General features: G+C 38.7%; 1 long non-coding RNA gene across 1 annotated transcript in view; it reads left to right on the forward strand.

Moving 5' to 3' along the window:
* Positions 1-5951: 5951 nt before the first annotated feature.
* Positions 5952-18889, forward strand: part of LOC144307969 (uncharacterized) — a 47522-nt gene continuing 34584 nt past the window's right edge. The window contains exons 1-2 of the long non-coding RNA XR_013374605.1: positions 5952-6308; positions 9172-9249. This is a non-coding gene — a long non-coding RNA (uncharacterized LOC144307969). The remainder of the gene's footprint in view (positions 6309-9171; positions 9250-18889) is intronic.

Here is an 18889-nt window from a genome sequence, read left to right on the forward strand (position 1 = left end):
CTAAATCACAAGAAAAAATTTGGAAGAAAATCAAACACGTGGTGGTTAAGGAGCATCTTCCTAAAAGATGAAAAGGTCAACAAGGAAATTAGAGATGGAATAAAAAGATTCAGGGAAACTAATGAAAATGAAGATACAATTGTTCAAACCTTTGGGATACAGCCAAAGCACTCCTAAGAGGCAAATACATCACAATACAAGCATCCCTCAAAAACTTGGAAAAATCTCAAATATACAAGATAACCTTGCACTTAAAGGAAGTGGAAAAAGAACAGCAAATAAAAGCTACACCAAACATAAGAAGAGAACTAATAAAGATTCAAGCAGAACTCAATGAAATAGAGACCAGAAGGATTGTAGAACAGATCAACAAAACCAGGAGTTGGTTCTTTGAAAGAATTAATAAGATAGAAAAACCATTAGCCAGCCTTATTAAAAACAAAAGAGAAAAGACTCAAATTAATAAAATCATGCATGAGAAAGGAAAGATCACAACCCCTACCAAGGAAATACAAAAGATTTTTAAATATTATGAGCAGCTATATGTCAATAAATTAGGTAATCTAGAAGAAATGGACGCATTTCTGGAAAACCACAAACAACCAAAACTGGAACTGGAAGAAATAGAAAACCTGAACAGGGAGAAAATTGAAGCAGTCATCAAAAACCTCCCAAGACACAAAAGTCCAGGGCCACATGGCTTCCCAGGGAAATTCTATCAAACCTTTAAAGAAGAAATAATACCTTTTCTACTAAAGCTGTTCCGAAAGTAAGAAAGGGATGGAACACATCCAAACTTGTTTTATGAGGCCAGAGTCACCTTAATTCCAAAACCAGACAAACGTCTCACCAAAAAGGAGAATTATAGACCAATATCCCTGATGCACACAGATGCAAAAATTCTCAACAAGATACTACCCAATAGGATCCAACAGTACATTAAGATTATTCACCACGACCAAGTGGGATTTATCCCTGGGATGCCAAGCTGGTTCAACACTCCTAAACTGATCAACGGGATTGACCATATCAACAAGAGTAAAAACAAGAACCATATGATCCTCTCAATAGATGAAGAGAAAGCATTTGACAAAAGACAGCATCCATTCCTGATCAAAACTCTTCAGAGTGCAGGCATAGAGGGAACGTTCTTCAGCACCTTAAAAGCCATCTACGAAAAGCCCACAGCAAATATCATTCTCAATGGGGAAACACTGGGAGCCTTTCCCCTAAGATCAGGAACAAGACAGTGATGTGCACTCTCACTACTGCTATTCAACATAGTACTATATGTTATAGCTTCAGCAATCAGGCAATGAAAAGAAATAAAAGGCATTCAAATTGGCAAAGAAGGGATCCCTTGGTGGCTCCGCGGTTTAGCGCCTGCCTTTGGCCCAGGGCGCGATCCTGGAGTTCCGGGATCGAGTCCCACATCGGGCTCCTGGCATGGAGCCTGCTTCTCCCTCCTCCTGTGTCTCTCCTCTCTCTCTCTCTCTCTCTCTCTCTGTCTATCATAAATAAATAAATCTTAAAAAAAAAAACAAATTGGCAAAGAAGAAGTCAAACTCTCCCTCTTCGCAGATGACATGATACTGTACATAGAAAACCCAAAGACTCCACCTCAACTCATGCAGCAATTCGGCAGTGTGGCAGGATAGAAAATCAAATCAGTGGCATTTCTATACACTAACAATGAGACTGAGGAAAGAGAAATTAGAGTCAATCCAATTATAATTGCACCCAAAAGTATAAGATACCTAGGGATAAAGCTAACCAAGAGATAAAGGTTCTATACCCTAAAAACTACAGAATACTTCTGAAAGAAATTGAGGACGACACAAAAGCATGGCAAAATATTCCATGCTTATGGATTGGAAGAATTAATATTGTGAATATGTCAATGCTAACCGGGGCAATTTACACATTTAATGTAATCCTATCAAAATCCCATGGAATTTCTTCAGAGAGTTGGAATAAATCATCTTAAGATTTGTATGGAATCAGAAAAGACCCCGAATAGCCAGGGGAATTTTGAGAAAGAAAACCAGAGCCGGGGGCATCACAATGCGCGTGTTCAAGTTGTACTGCAAAGCTGTGATCATCAATACAGTGTGGTACTGGCACAAAACCAGACAATGGAACAGAATAGAGAACCCAGAAATGGGCCCTCAACTCTATGGTCAACTAATATTCAACAAAGCAGGAAAGACTATCCATTGGGAAAAGGACACTCTGTTCAATAAATGGTGCTGCGAAAATTAGACAGCCAAGTACAGAAGAATGAGACTGGACCATTCTCATACACCATACACAAAGAGAAACTCAAAATGGATGAAAGATCTAAATGTGAGACAGGAATGCATCAAAATCCTAGAGGAGAGCACAGGCAATACCATTTTTGAACTTTGCCACAGCAACTTTTTGCAAGATACATCTATGAAGGCAAGGAATACAACAGCAAAAATGATCTATTGGGACTTAATCAGGATAAAAACCTTCTGCACAGCAAAAGAAACAGTCAACAAAACTAAAAGACAACCTACAGAATCGGAGAAGATAATTGCAAATGACCTATCAGATAAAGGGCTAGTATCCAAGATCTATAAAGAACTTATTAAACTCAACAGCAAAGAAAAAAATCAATCCAATTATGAAATGAGCAAAAGATATGAATAGAAGTTTCACCTAAGAAGACATAGACATGGTCAATAAGCACATGAGAAAATGCTCCAAATCACTTGCCCTTAGGGAAAGCAAATCAAATCGACAATGAGATACCACCTCACACCAGTGAAAATGGGGAAAATTAACAAGACAGGAAACAACAAATGTTGGAGAGGATGTGGAGAAAGGGGAACCCTCTTGCACTGTTGGTGGGAATATGTACTGGTACAGCCACTCTGGAAAACTGTGTACAGATTCCTCAAAGAGTTAAAAATAGATGTGCCCTACCACCCAGCAGTTGCACTGCTGGGGATTTACCTCAAAGATACAGATGCAGTGAAATGGCAGGACACCTGCACCCCATTGTTGGCAGCAATGTCCACAATAGCCAAACTGTGGAAGGAGCCCCGGTATCCATCGAAAGATGAATGGATAAAGAAGATGTGGTTTATGTATACAATGGAATATTACTCAGCCATTAGAAACGACAAATACCCACCATTTGCTTCAACATGGATGGAATTGGAGGGTATTATGCTGAATGAAGTGAGTCAATCGGAGAAGGACAAACATTATATGGTCTCATTCATTTGGGGAATATAAAAAATAATGAAAGTCAATAAAGGGGAAAGCAGAGAAAATGAGTGGGAAATATCAGTGACAGAACATGAGAGACACCTAACTCTGGGATACTAACAAGGGGTGGTTGAAGGGATGTGGGCAGGTGGTTGGGGTGCCTCGGTGACGGGCACTGAGGGTGCAGTTGACTGGATGCGTACTGAGTGTTATTCTATATTTTGGCACATCGAGCTCCAATAAAAAAGTATACAAAAATAAAAGAAAGAAAAAAATGAGTCGTAATAAAAAAAGAAATGGAAAAAAAAAGAAATAATAAAGGATCTCCTTGTCCTATATACTATTTTCTCTCAATCTTTGAGCTTTCCAGTGCTTCTTGGTGAGTAAACTTGATCTTTCCTTGTTCTTCCAGCTGGTCTTCTGTGGGAGGGATCTGCTGTGCTGTTTCTCAGGGGTCTGTGCCTGGGCGGAGATGCCCCACCCCTTGTCAGGTGCCAGTCTCCATGTGAGCTGTTTATCCTGTGATGCCTCTGTTCCCTAGAGCCTCAACCTCTCCCAGACACAAGATGAAACAAAGAGGAAAAACAATGAAGGTGGCCAGATTTCCAGCTCTGGAGTTGATCTCCCTGCAAGTAACTACCTGCAGCTACCAGTCCTCACTGGCCTAGATGCTCCTGGGGGCAGGTGCAAGTGCACTGATCTGCACAGCCTGTGGGGCCCCCAGTAGCAGGAGAGTTCTTGCTCTCCTGTGCCCTCCCCGATTCCGCCTGTCCCAGGGGGAATGTAGAATCACTGGCTTTGTCAGCTTGGAGGCCCTGGGATCCCGGGCCCTGTGCTGCTGGACCCGAGCTCTTGGGGACTGCCTCTCCCAAAGGGAATGGGGCACAGCCACCTCCGCCCAGAGCTGGCCTGCCTAACCAACTGGCTTCTTCCAAATGCCCCAGAGGGCTGTGGTTCTCCAGCCCTTTACCGATATCAGATTGAGGTTTGCAGTGAGCTTTCCCCCACACGCCCCTCTTCTTATAGTGACTCGGGGAATCTTGAGGCTTCACTGCCCTTCCTGTGATTCTGCCCAATTTCCCTGCTAATCACTTTTCTGTCAGGGAAAACTCCAGCGTGGATTTTTAAAGTTCCCACTTGTCCAGAGCTGGGCTCCAGCCCTGGAGACTTTTGCCACTCTGCTTTAGCCTGGCTACTTACGGTTCCCCTCCCCCACTTTATTTATTTAGTTACTTACTTACTTACTTATTTATTTATTTATTTTTCCTCCTTCCTCCCTTGTTAGAAGTGAAAGCTTTTCTCTAACTTTCCAGATGCTCTCTCTTTAAATCTCAGGTCAAATTCATAGGTGTTCAGGATATTTTGAAGTTATCTAGGGGGTAATCCCTGGGTGGCTCAGTGGTTTAGCACCTGCCTTCGGCCCAGGGTGTGATCCAGGAGTCCTGGGATCGAGTCCCACATCAGGCTCCCTGCGTGGAGCCTACTTCTCCCTCTGCCTGTGTCTCTGCCTCTCTCTCTCTCTCTCTTTCTCTCTCTCTGTCTTTCATGAAAAAATAAATAAAATCTTAAAATAAAAAACGAAAGTTATCTAGGTAAGTGTGTAGGGCTAGGTGAGTTGAGGATCCCTACTCTTCAGCCATCTTGCCCCTCCCTCTGTTCTATGCTTTTATCAAGCCCAGCTAGTATCCTTCTGATTGTTGTTTTCAATATCTATTTTGATTAGCCTTCTGGCTGTGACCTCTTCTTGTTCTGTCTTGTGATTTTTTTTCTAGGTCTCTGTTCTTTGTGTGTTGGGAAAGCTTGTTGTTTGTCCTATTTTTGCCAGAGCTGAAACTTTGTAGCCCTCTATGATCAATAGACCTGTTGTGTGTGGGGGGGGGTGGTGGGGAAGCAGGTTTATCCTTATCTTCTTATGGAGACACCTACTGCTGCTCTGGCTCTTGATCACACTTGCCCTAAGAAAAAATGTTCCTGCAAAGCGTAAGGGGATAGGGCTTAGTGCAAGCATCCACCATTGTTTGTGCTATGCCACTTGTGATGTTTGTCTGTGCTGATGGGAGTGATGAAAAATGGGGTTAGCCCCTTCTCCTCCTTAAGAAGGGAGTATCCCAGGCTTCAGTTTGATCAATGCCTTCACCCTGTCTTTGTCTGAGCTGACTGCCCACCTGGCAGTGCTGTGCTCCTTGGTTTTATCTGAGGTGCAGCTCTGCATTTCTAACTGCAAACTTTAGGTACTTGGCTTGCAATGGATCTGCACTGATCCCTTAGGGAGGGTCTCTATGTACTGTGGCTGGTCTCACTTTTTCCCAGAAAAGCAGTTGCATGAACTCACAAGTATTTGAATTTTATAGTAATGTGTAGTAAAAAGCCAGCATCCAGGTTAGACACCGCCTTCAGCAGGTGTCTCTCCATGTATGCTATTAAACAGGACACCTAAAAGATGCTTGTTGGCACTTTTTTCCTCTGAGAAACAATGCCACCTCTTCCAAAAGCACTCCAAGGAGGGGAACTTTCTCTCTCTCAGGGAGATCCACGGGATGTTCAGAGCATACTGTCTGTCTGCTTCTGGGCTTCTGCCCTCCTTCTCCACAGGAATACTGCCACACCCACCAGGTTCCACTCTGACATTGTTGCAGATTTCTACAACTTCAGACTTTTCGGTTGTGCTACTTTTAAACCTTGGTAATAATCAGTCAATTGTTTGGGGGAAATGTTTTTCTTGTACAATGTGTGCTTCTCTCTCTCTCTCTCTCTCTCTCTCTCTCTCTCTCCTCTCTCCGTGACCAAGGTTTTCTCCCCTCCACAGAACTCATGATTTTTTTTCTCCCAAATCATATCACCTCATCTATCTTCTACGATGTAGCCTCTTTTCTCCCTCTCATTGTGTAGTAGGTTCTCTGGGTCCTCCGACTGATAATTCTGGTATTTGGAATGATTTGACAATTGTCTAGCTGTGTTGGAGTACTGAAGCAAGCATAACGTCCTCCCAATGCTCAGACATCTTAACTCCTCTCCCACTTTTTTTTTCATTTTTTCACTTTTAACCTATTTATGTCTTTTGATCTCAGGTGAGTCATTTGCACATAGCATATAGTTAGATCATGTGGTTTAATCCGTTCTATCTAGCTTTGTCTTTTGTTTGAAAAGTGTAATTATTTTATGTTTTAGGTAATTACTTATATAGAGAAATGTACTTATTTCAAAGATTGTTCTATTTATTTGCTATATTTCTTATAGATTTTTTCTCCCTCATTTCTTGAATCATTGTCACTGATTTTTTTGTAGTGAAACGTTTGGGTGTCACTGATTTTTTTGTAGTAAAATGTTTGAATTCCTTTTCCATTTCATTTTGTCTGTATTGTATAGATATTTTCCTTCTGGTTACCATGATGATTTCATTTAGCAACCTAAACCTTTAACATTCTTATTTAAATTTATACTAACAACAATTATTTCTCTAAATATCTCTCTGTTCTTTTCTTTCTCACTTCCCCTTCTGGTACTGCCACAATATGTGCATTAATACACTTGATGGTCTTCCACACATTCTCAACACTCTGTTTACTTTTATTCATTTTTTTTCTTTCTGTTCTTCAGACTCAATAATTTCCACTCTTCCAGTTTACAAATTATTTCTTCTTCTTGCTCAAATCTGCTTTAGAATCTCTCTAGTGAATTTTTCATTTCAGATATTATATGTTACTTCAGAGTTCCTTTTTTTTTTAGTTTTTGTATCTCTTTACTGTTATTTCCATTTTATTTATATATTGTTTTCTTGACTTTGTCTACACCATCTTTTAGTTGAGAATCTTTAAGACAGTCATTCTCAAATCATTGTTGAGTATATACACCATTATATATCTAGCATCAAGACTTTTACAAGGACAGTTTCAGTTATTTTTCCCCTTAAAAGTGTAATATTTCAAAAAAGGGCAATATTTGTTTCTTTGTATGTTTTGCATTTTTTGTTAAAAGCTGGATATTGGAATTAAATAACATGGTAACTGGCAATCAGTTTATCCTCCTTCCCGAGTGTTTGTAATTTTTGTGGTTTCTAATATATTTTTTAATTTTTATAAACTGTGTTCCAACCATCAGCCTGAGGTATAAATTTAAGATCTCAGATTTTTTTTCTGAACTTTTCACTGATGATCTTGTTCTAATTTTCCCCATATAAGATGTGGTTTTGTAATGTCTAAGTCTTTAATGTCTGAATTCCTAAAGGAGAAAAATGAAAGGGGAAAGGAGGTAACCCTTTAAATACCACAGAAGTCACTCAGCCGAGAGAGAGAGAGAGAGAGAGAGAGAGAGATTTGCAACAGTAGGTGAAGGTGCAACAACAATGGCCACCATCTTCTTTGCATCTCTGTGCTCAGAAGCAGCAATCAGCATAGTATAGTTCCCCAGTGTTTGAAGGACAAGGTCTATTTTGTCCAAGCTGCATGCAAGCTGATATGGAAAATTATTCACATCTGTCTTTTATGGGCCAGGGGTGGGGGATTCGTACCTGGTGCTATGCTAAGAGCTGATACTAAAACAAATAAACCCAATTTACTATCTAAGATTTCTTCTGGAAATTACAAGTCCTCAATGTTTTCTAAAGTTCCAAAGGCATTACATCAGAAAGAATCGGTCAGTACAATTGTTGTATAGGTGGAGATAGATTCCGGATGCTGCCTGCTCCACCATTTCCCTGACACCATTGTTCTGTCAATTCTTGTAGCTTTTTTGGCCTGAGTTACACATTAAGTAAAACATAGGTCAGAGCCTTGTGTCAGTCCTTCAGACAGTGCCAAGAAAGTATAGAACATACATATACAATATTTTTTTAAATTAAGGTTTGCTTTTAACTCTAATAAACTAGGAAAAGAAAGGTCCCCAAACTGGCAATACAGGCTATTGTGGCTTCCAAATCAACACCACTATTGTGCCAGAGAGAGGGTGTAGCAACAGAAAGTAAAGTAAGCAAAAATTCCTAAAGTTTTGAGGAGTCTGTTTGTTTCACCTTTTACTTTGTTATAGTATTTTTCTATTGTTTCCCAGAGTTCTGATAAAATTCCTTCACACAATATCTGCTTGTTGCTCTATGTTTCTATGAAAGTACTAGAGCACTGATCTGCCTACTCTGTCATTTTCCTATTGTCACGTTCTTCCTTGGTTTTAACTTGCATTTCTCTGACAACTAATCATGTTCAGCATCTTTTCATATGATTATTGGCTCTATTTCTGGAGAAATGTCTCTTTCAAGTCTTTTCTCCTGTTTTTATTGAGTTCTTTGTCTTACTAGAATTTTGTTGTAAGAAATCTTCATATATTCTAAATACAAATTTTTATCATATACATACAAATATGTTCTTTATAAAATACATACATATATATGTAACAAATGCTTTCTCATTTTCTGTACGCTATTTATTTTTATAATTCATTTCAATGAGCAAGATGTTTAAATTTGATAAAACTCACTTTATTAATTTTTTTTTGTGCTTGTTCAGATATACTTTCATTCTCCAAAGTACCAATGATTTTCTCCTAGGTGTTTTCTAGGAACTTTATTGTTCTAACATTCATGCTTATGCCTTAATCCACTTTGAGTCCATTTTTGTCTAGGGTGTGATGTATGAGTCCAGATACATAGATAGGTAGTTAGATAGACCGATAGGTTTTTAAATTGTTTTATTTCCAATTATTCCAGCAAAATTTATCGAAAAATATTCATTTCATCACTGAGTTTCTTAGTGTATTTTATGAAACTATTTTACCTTATAATGTAGTCTTATTCTGTATTCTATTGTGTTTATAGCTGTATTTGTCTATTCTTCTGACATTAGAATACTACCTTGATTAATGTACCTTCATATATTAGTGTATTTTATGAAACTATTTTACCTTATAATATAGTCTTATCCTGTATTCTATTGTGTTTTATAGATGTATTTGTCTATTCTTCTGACATTAGAATACTACCTTGATTAATGTACCTTCATACAAGATTTAAAATCCGATAATGTAAGTACTCCAACTTTGTTCTTCTTATTATTTTTTCCATATTTTTTTTAAAAACTAATGTTCTTTTTCAGTTTATATTTGTTTCAGGACCCAGTTCATATTCCTTAGCCTCTAGTGACAGTTTCTCAGGCTTTACAGTGTTTTATAAGCTTATGCCTATAAAAAGTATTCATTAGAGGGATGCCTGAATGGCTCAGTCAGTTAAGCATCTGATTCTAGGTTTTCACTCAGGTCATGATTTCAGTGTCGTGAGACTGATCCTCCCCTCAGGCTCCATGATCAGCATGGAGCCTGCTTGAGATTTTCTGCCTCTCTCTCTCCCTCTGTCCCTCCCCCTGCTCGTGCTTTCTCTCTCTAAAATACATAGGCAGAGTTAATGTAGTAGAGTAGTAGGAGGCTTTTGAGCTTGCCTCATCCTTCAAACACAGTGAGATTAACATCCAACTATTTTGAATAACTCAAAATACAATGAGGATTAAGAAAACGGAAGCAAGTTTCACAACTGTGAATTGGGGGACAAAAAAGTCACAGGGCCCCTGTGACATAACTGAGAAAAGAGCAGAGACACTCACTGGTATACTGCACATAACCTGATCACCACTTTTCACTGTCTGCCACAATGGATACAAGCCTCTGAGAAAGTGCTTTTTTGGGACAGAACAGAGTAGGGGACTGAGTCAGACACAGAGGGCCAGTAACTTGGATCCAGCTTTTTGCTGTGCCTCACAAACTAGCGTCCATGAGCACACTGTATGACTACTGATTTGGGACAGGACAGTGCTGGGTGCATTTGCAAGGCTCTCCTCCAGGGGAGGAGAGTGGGTCTACACCTTGCAAGGCCCATAAAACCGTGGGAGTTTTGAATCCTGGCCACTGGCCAGAGATAAAAATACAAGAGATTTCTGTGGTGCAGGCACAGTGACAGACTGAAAACAGAAAGATTAATAGGAGATTGTTTTATTTTCACAGGACCTTCTGAACAGTAATAGCCAAGAGTTCCCTTCTCCAGGGATAAGAGGGTGGGATGATGCCATATTCTTCCTTCTCCACTACCCATCCCTCACTCCATCCATTAGCACAGTCAGATTTCAGAGAGAAATATATTGCCTTCTGTGGAGGATGGAGTTCACTGAACCCAAACCCCCTGCACCTGGCATGGGAATCTATAAAAGGGCAAGCCAGCTTGTGACCCAGTCCAGCAAGCCTCTCCCTCAGAAGACCAATACAGACCCCCTGCATATACCAAGTCTATTGATTAGAGAGTATGCCAAAACATCAGATTCTGTTGGAAAGAGAACCAGGGATCCCTGGGTGGCTCAGTGATTTGGTGCCTGCATTTGGCCCAGGGCATGATCCTGGAGTCCCAGGATCAGGTCCCACATCGGGCTCCCTGCTTGGAGCCTGCTTCTTTCTCTGCCTGTGTCTCTGCCTCTCTCTCTCTTTCTCTCTCTCTCTCTCTCGGTGTCTCTCATGAATAAATAAATAATATCTTTAAAAAAAAAAAGGAAAGAGAACCAGATTTGCTTCTGTTTTTTTCTTTCTTCTTAATTTAAATTTTTTAATTTTTCTATTTATTTTTTAAATCTTCTATCTATACACACACACACACACACACACACACCACCCATATGTTTCTCCATTATCTTTTTTTTTTTTTTTTTGGATATCAAGCTTATAACCTTTTGTTCATTTGTTGGTTTGCTTGTTTAGTTCTCTTATTTTTTCAATCAGGCTCTCTCTCTCTCTCCTCTTATTGTTTTTTTCCTTATTTTCTTTTTATTCTTTGAATTAGGTTCGTAGTCATTTGTTTGTCTCCTTGTTTGTATTTTTGTTATTTTTAGTGTTCTCTTATCTAGGATTAGGCTTTTTTTAAACAATTTCCAGGTTTACATACGCAAATAAATCAAAGTACACCTTGTTAAAGGTCCAAACAACCCCCACTGCAAGGACAAACCAGAGGGGAAGTGCAGCCTAATTGCAACAGCAGACTGACTGCACATGGCATACACCAAAAACATTTCTTGAAGTTGTTGTTGCTAGTGTTGTTTTGTTCTTTTTCTGCTTCTTGCATTGTTTCATTTCTGAACAAAATGACAAGAGAGAGTAACTCACACCAAAAGAAAGAACATGAGGTAGCACTCTCTGCCAGGAATTTAATCAATACACATATAAGTAAGATGTTTGAACTGGAATTTGAAACAAGAATTATAAAGACACAAGATAGGCTTGTTGAAGAAAGCATTAAAAACACTAGAGGATCCCTACCTATAGAGAAAAACTGAAATTTCCTCATGCTAAAATTAAAAATGCTATTATTAAGATTCAGTCTCAAGTGGAGGCCATAAAAAGGAGAATAAACAAACTAAAAGAGAAAATTAGTGATATAGAGGATAAAATGATGAGGGGGAAAAGAATTAAAAGAAGAGAAAAATAAAAATATTAAATAATGAAGAGAGATATAGGGAACTTAGCAATTCCATAAAGTGAAATAACGTCAATCTTATAGGGATCCCAGAAGATGAGGAGAGGGAGAAAGGGGCAGACAGTTGATTTGAACAATTTATATCTGACAACTTCTCTAATCTGGGGAAAGAAAAAGGCACTCAATACAAGAAGGCACAGAAAACCCCATCAAAATCAATAAAAATAGTCTAACCCCTCCACATATTAGAGTGAAGCTTGAAAATTTCAAAGATAAAGAAAAAATACTGAAAGCAGCTTGGGACAAGATTCCTTAACCTTCAAGTGTAGACACATAAGCCTGGCAGCAGACCGGTCATGAAGAACTGGCAAGCCAGAAAGGACTAGCACGATATACTGCTCAACATGTTAACTGGAAAACATATGCGGCCAAGAAAAGCTTATACAGCAAGGCTATCATTAAGAACATAAGGAAATATAAACAGTACAAGACAAACAAAAACCAAAAGAATTTGTGAACACTAAACTAGCCATGCAAAAAAGTTTGAAAAGGATTTTTTAGCAGAGAGAGCAAATAATAACAAAGACCACAAAGAAACAGAAACAATCTAAAGGAAGAGCACTTTACAGGTAATAGAGTGGCATTAAGTTAATATCTTTCAATAATTACTCTGAATATAAATGGACTAAACACTCCAAAAAAGTATAGAATATCAAAATGGAAAAAGCAAAGAACGATCAATATGCTGCTGACAAGACCATTCAATTTAGACCAAAATAAAGATTGTACCTGAGGGGGGTAAGGACACATGCATCATGCTAATGGACAAATAAATAAATAAATAAATAAATAAATAAATGTGTGTGTGTGTGTGTGTATATAAAATATATATATATAACAACTCAGTTATCTTGCTCAGCATAATACCCTCCAGTCTTATTCAATCATTGCAAATGGTAAGATTTCATTCTTTTTGATGACTGAGTAATATTCCATTATATACATATCTCACCTCTTCTTTGTCCATTCATTTGTTGATGGACATCTGGACTCTTTCCATATTTTGGCTGTTATGGACATTGCTGCTGTAAACATTGGGGTGTATGTGCCCCCTTTGAATCACTGTATTTGTATCCTTTGGGGTAAATACTTAGTAGTGCAATTGCTGGGGTATAGGGTAGTTCTATTTTTAACTTTTTGAGAAATCTCCATAGTTTTCCAAACTGGCTGCCCCAGTTTGCATTCTGACCAAGAATGTAAGAGGATTCCCCTTTCTCTGCATCTGTTGTTTCCTCCATTGCTAAATTTAGCCATTCTGACCGGTGTGAGTTGGTATCTCATTGTGGTTTTGATTTGGATTTCCCTGATGCCGAGAGATGTTGATCATTTTATCTGTTGTCCATTTGTATGTCTTTAGAGAAATGGCTATTTATGTCTTCTGCCCATTTCTTGACCTGATGTGTGTGTGTGTGTGTGTGTGTGTGTGTGTGTGTGTGTTTTATGGGTCTTGAGTTTGATAAGTTCTTTATAGAGTTTGGATACTAGTCCTTTATCTAAGAAGACATTTGCCAATATCTTCACCCATTCTGGAGGTCGTTTTTTAGTTTTGTTAACTGTTTCCTTTGCTGTGTAAAAGATTTAGCATAATTCTTAAGGATTTTCAGGATGGCAAATAAGCATTGGCTTCAAATGAAAGTTACCAGCTTTCTTAGACTCCAGCGAGAGAGTTATCCTGTCCTTTGAAGTATTGAAGTGAACCATTCACTTTTCCTCTCTGACAGTCCTAGATGCCATCCTATTCCAATAAAAGGTTATTTCATCTACACTGAAAATCTCTTGTTTAGTGTAGCCACTTTGGTTAATTATCTTAGCTAGATCTTCTGGATAACTTTCTGCAGTTTCTATATCACCACTTAATGCTTCAACTTGTATGTTTTTGTTTTGGAGATGTGTTCTTTCCTTAAACCTTATGAATCGACTTCTGCTAGCTTCAAACTTTTCTTCTGCAGCTTCCTTACTTCTCTCAGTCTTCAAAGAATTGAAGAGAGTTAGGGCCTTGTTCTAGATTAGCCTTTGGCTTACGAGAATATTGTAGGTGGTTTGGATTCCTATCCTGACCACTGAAATGTTTTTTTATGTCACCAGCAAATCTGTTTTGTTTACTTATCAGTCATGTGTTCACTTGGCTCACACTTTTAATTTCTTTCAAAAGCTTTTATTTGCATTCACAATTTGGATCACCATTTGGCACAAGAGGCCAAATGCTTTGGTATATCTTCACTTTTAACGTGCCTTCCTTACTAAGTTTAATCATTTCTAAGTTTTAATTTAAAGTAAGAGATGTGTGGCTCATTCATTAACCTGAAAATGTAGAGGCCATTATAGGGTTATTGATTGGCCTAATTTCAATATTGTGTCTTATGGAATAGGGAGCCCCAGTGGTAGGAAGAAAAATTTGGGAACAGGTGGTCAGTGGAGCAGTTAGAACACACATATTTCCTGATTAAATTTACCACCTCATATGTGGCCCATCATGCCTCAAAAACAATTATAACACTAACATCAAGGAACAGTGATCATCATAACAAATATAGTAATACTTATATGTCGTTATCATATAATAATAGTTATAAATTTTGAAATATTGTGATAATTATCAAAATGTGACACAGGGACACAGAGTAAGAAAATGTTCTTGGAAAAATGGTGGCAATATATTTGCTAATGCAGAGTTGCTACAAACCTTCAATCTGTAAAAAAGAAAATATCTGCAAAACGTAATAAAGTATAATTAAACAAGGTATGTTTGAATCTCAAGAATAAGTTACTTTCCAAATTTGCACTGCAACTCCTTACTATCATCAAAGGGAAATTAATAAAAACAAAGTCTAAAACATATACCATATATATGAGGTCATGTAGAAAGAGTAATGTCTTTCATCCTTAAAGTCACCAGTAAAGCCATCTGGTCCTGGGTTTTTCTTTGTTGGGAGATTCTGGATTACTGAAAGCCATACAGCTTTCCAGGTGCTCAGATCAGGCCCCTTTTTTTGAGGAGCTATACTTAGCAGAGGGTGGAGCTATGAATTAGCTCCCCTGCCCAGGTAGAGCAGGACAGCCAGCTCTAAAGATGACAAAGCGCTTTGTTTCTGGTCTTGATCCACAATAATCTGATCCCTAAATCTTCTGGCCAAATGGGCCCACTGGATTTGCTATGCAAACAATCAGCTCTGCCTGCTGGATTCTCTACTCAAGCATTGCTGGACTCTGTACCTTCCCTAGGTGTAGAAAAGGCTTTCTGGTTGTGAGAAGCCAGGAGCTACACTCAGGAGTGGGTAGGATTATATGATCTCCTCTGCCCAGGCAGAGCAGGAGATCCAGATCCAAACAGCCTCCTAGGTGTTTTGGTCAGGCTTTCGGGTCATGTGGGAACAGGAACAACACTCATCCATGGATAGGGCTATGAATTATCACCCCTGCCTGAGGAGGGGGGCCAATCAGAGTCTAGGGCCTACAAGGCTCTTTGTTTGAGGTACCAAATGAGGCAGACCTGTATTCTGACAAGTTCTCTAATCAGACTGCACCACTGTCTTGGGTCTGCAGATAAAGAAGAGCTATTGACTGAGACTAGTACTTGGGTCCTGCAGGTATGACCTTGGTCTGCCAAGATTCAACTGCTGATGTTGGAAGTCCTTCCCCACATCTCCATCATAATCTGATTCCCACTGGTCAAGCTCTGCAGATTTCCCCCATAATCTCCAGTAGGCAAAACCAGAGTAGGACTCCTAGGAGGTAACTCACAATGCTGGGAGAGACAGAAATTTGTCCTGGGATATCGTTTCCCACTAGAGGAATTTTAGGCTCAGAGGGACCTTTCAGTGTGATGCTATACTAAACTGGAGGAGAGGCCAAGTGGTCATGTATAGCTGTTACTATTACCCTTCTAATGTGATCCATCTCCATCTTTGTGGTATAGGGGGTTGCTTTAGCCTCACCTTCATGTTCTGGGATTTTCTCAATGGTGTCTTTTGCATGAACACTTGTTACCTACTGATCTTTTCATTATTTTAGTTACATCATGAGGCCCACAAATTCTCTATTTAGACTTGTAATGATGTAAATCTAGGCAGAGCAAGTATATACAAAATGCCATATGTACTTCCACATCCAGGAAGAGTGGGTATAACATTTTTTTCTATTCTTCCCACTAAGTATAATTACTTTTGTTATAAAGAATTAAGATAATCTAAACTAAACAAAATATGTTTGTCACTAGTAAAACTTCCTCATAAGATGTGATAAAAGCAGTCCTTCAGGATGAATTGAAAGGTCACTAAAGAGTGACCCAAATCTGCATAAGGAAATAAAGAACACCAGAAAAGACGCCTACATAGGTAAATATAAAAGTTGGTATATGACGATTGGTATTAATATCATTACCATTCATAGCTCCACTTTATTCCAATCAGATTAGAAACACAAACGAATAAAACAATAATTTAAAATCTACATTAGTGGGTACAGATTGTATAAAGATGATATTTGTGACAATAACAACATAAGGTGATGAAGCAATATAGGAGGAAAGCTTTCATATCTACTGAAATTAAGTTGGCATTAACCTATAGTCTTATAAATTAAGATATTAGTTGTATTTACCCAGGAGAACAACAAAACAACTCAAAAATGTAGAGTAAAAGTAAAAGAAGAAGATGGTGGTGGAATAGAAGGGCCTTATGCTCACCTGGACCCAAGAACACAAATAGAAAACTATAAAACCCTAAATCACCCAGAAATCAACATGAACACTGAAAGAACTCCACAAGTAAAGGGAGGCTAGAGGCCATACTGACTAAGGTAGGAAATGTGGACACATGGATTAGTAGAGAAACAGATTTCAGGTACTATGAAATGGAGGGAGCCATGGCAAGAGAGAAAGGAAAACACAGGGGAATACACAAGGAGAAGGTTTCCCCAAAGCCATTGGCTTGCAAATTGAGAGAGAGGCTGAATTTCATGAGTTCATACAACCAGCAGGACTTAAAGCCTGGAGATTTAAAGGTCAGTGGCTTGGCTGAGATAGGGCCTGTGAGCACTGCACTGCACCTGGAGAGAAGGCAGTCACACAACCTTGGGGCAGAGAGCATGGGAACAGTGATATGAAGAATACTTGGATCACACAGAAGGACGTAATTTGCGCTACTTAGAATGCATCCTTGAAAGGCAGCATTCACAGAAACACATCTATGGAAACAAAGAAGGTGGCTAGAATCATTTCTACTGCCCACTGATCAGCATAAACGTGGAGTCACCTGCAGGAAGCAGCAAAGCACGGACACCGATTGCCTAATGCCTAATGTGCATGCATCAGGCATCACCTCCTAAACACTCTTGTGGGACTGCCCCTCTCAGTCAACCTTGCACCAGTCCCAGTGCAGCAGATCCTTCCTCCAGCAGAGACACCTGCCCAATACATGTTGACCAAATAGAGACATGCAGGGTCTCAGTTCTGCTGGAGGTGCTGTCAGGTCTCATTCCACAAGCATACCAGAATACACTTACTTAAAGCTCATCACATTCAGAATAGGGACCAAACAATGTCCAGAGAAGGAAAGGAGAGTCTCTGCAGACAAATGGCCTAAAAGATAGAGTAGGGGAAAAAAAAAAAAACGCAGAACACACACAGCACACCCAGAGATAATCTCTAAAGCTCTAAGCCCTGGTCACTATGTAACACCTTCTTCATAAGACTAGTACTTTCAAGGGCAGAAGACCTAATAGACTTTTCTAACACAAAGAAGAAAATGAAGACCTAGACAAAATGTCAAGACAAAGGAATTCATACCAAAAGAAAGAGCAAGGAAAGGTCACATCCACAGATCTAATAGAAACAGTTATAAGTAGTATGTTTCATCTAGAATTTAAAGCAACAATCATAAAGATACTAGCTGAGCCTGAGAAAAGCATAGAAGACTACAGGGACTCCCTTACTGCAGAGATAAAAGAACAAAACTACCCAGGCCAAAATGAAAATGCAAAAACCAAGATTCAAAGTGACTGGATGTAATGAACGTAGGAAGGAAGAAGCAGAGGAACGAATAAGTGATATAGAAGATACAATAATGGAAAATAATAATGAAGCTGAAAAAGAAACAGAAAGAAAAACATTGGCACACAAATGTAGACATAGGGAACTCAGTGATTCCATACAGCATAATAATATTCATTAGAGTCCCAGAAGAAGAGAGGGCAGGAGATTTATTTGAGGAAATTAGAGGTGAAAACTTCCGTAACCTGAGGAAGGAAACAGACTTCCAAATACAGGAGCCACAGAAAACTCACATCAAAATCAACAAAAGCAGATCAACATCAAGACATAACACAGTTAAATTTTGTAAACTATAGAGATAATGCAAAAATCTTAAACACAGCAAGACAAAAAAACAAGTCCTTAACTTACAAGGGAAGACAAATAATCTAACAGCAGATCTTTCCACGGAAACATGGCAGGGCAGAAAGAAGTGGCATGATATGATCAACAGGCTGAATAGAAAAAAAACTATGCACCCAAGAATATCCAGTAGGATTATCATTCAGAATTGAAGGAGAGATAAAGAGTTTCCCAGGCAAACAAAAACTAAAGGCATTTGTGACCACTAAACCAACCCTGCAAGAAATATTAAAGAGGACTCTTCGAGTGGGAAGGAAAGACCAAAACTGACAAAGACTAGAAAGGAACATAGAATATCTCCGGAAACGATGACCAAAAAAGTATTAAATGGCAGTACATTCATATCGAGCCATAATTATGCTGAATGAAAATGGACAAAATAATTCAATCAAAAGACATAGTGTGTCAGAATGGATGAAAAAAAAAAAAGAAAGAAACACAAGACCCATTTATATGCTGCCTACAAGAAAATCATTTCAGACCTAAAATCACCAGTACACTGAAAACTAGAGATGGAGAAATACTTACCATGCAAATGGTTGTCAAAAGAAAGACCAAGTAACAATGGGGAATATCAGAGAAACTAGATTTTAAGCCAAAGGCATAAGAAGAGATGCAGAAGGATACTACATCATAATAAAGGGGTCCATTCAACAAGAAGATCTAACAATTGCAAATATTTATGCTGCAAACTTGGGAATACTCAAATGAATAAAACAAGTAATAAGAAACATAAAGTCATTGATAATAATACAATAAAAGTAGGG

Source organism: Canis aureus, chromosome X (genome assembly GCF_053574225.1).
Source record: "Canis aureus isolate CA01 chromosome X, VMU_Caureus_v.1.0, whole genome shotgun sequence".
NCBI classification, from domain to species: Eukaryota; Metazoa; Chordata; class Mammalia; order Carnivora; family Canidae; genus Canis; species Canis aureus.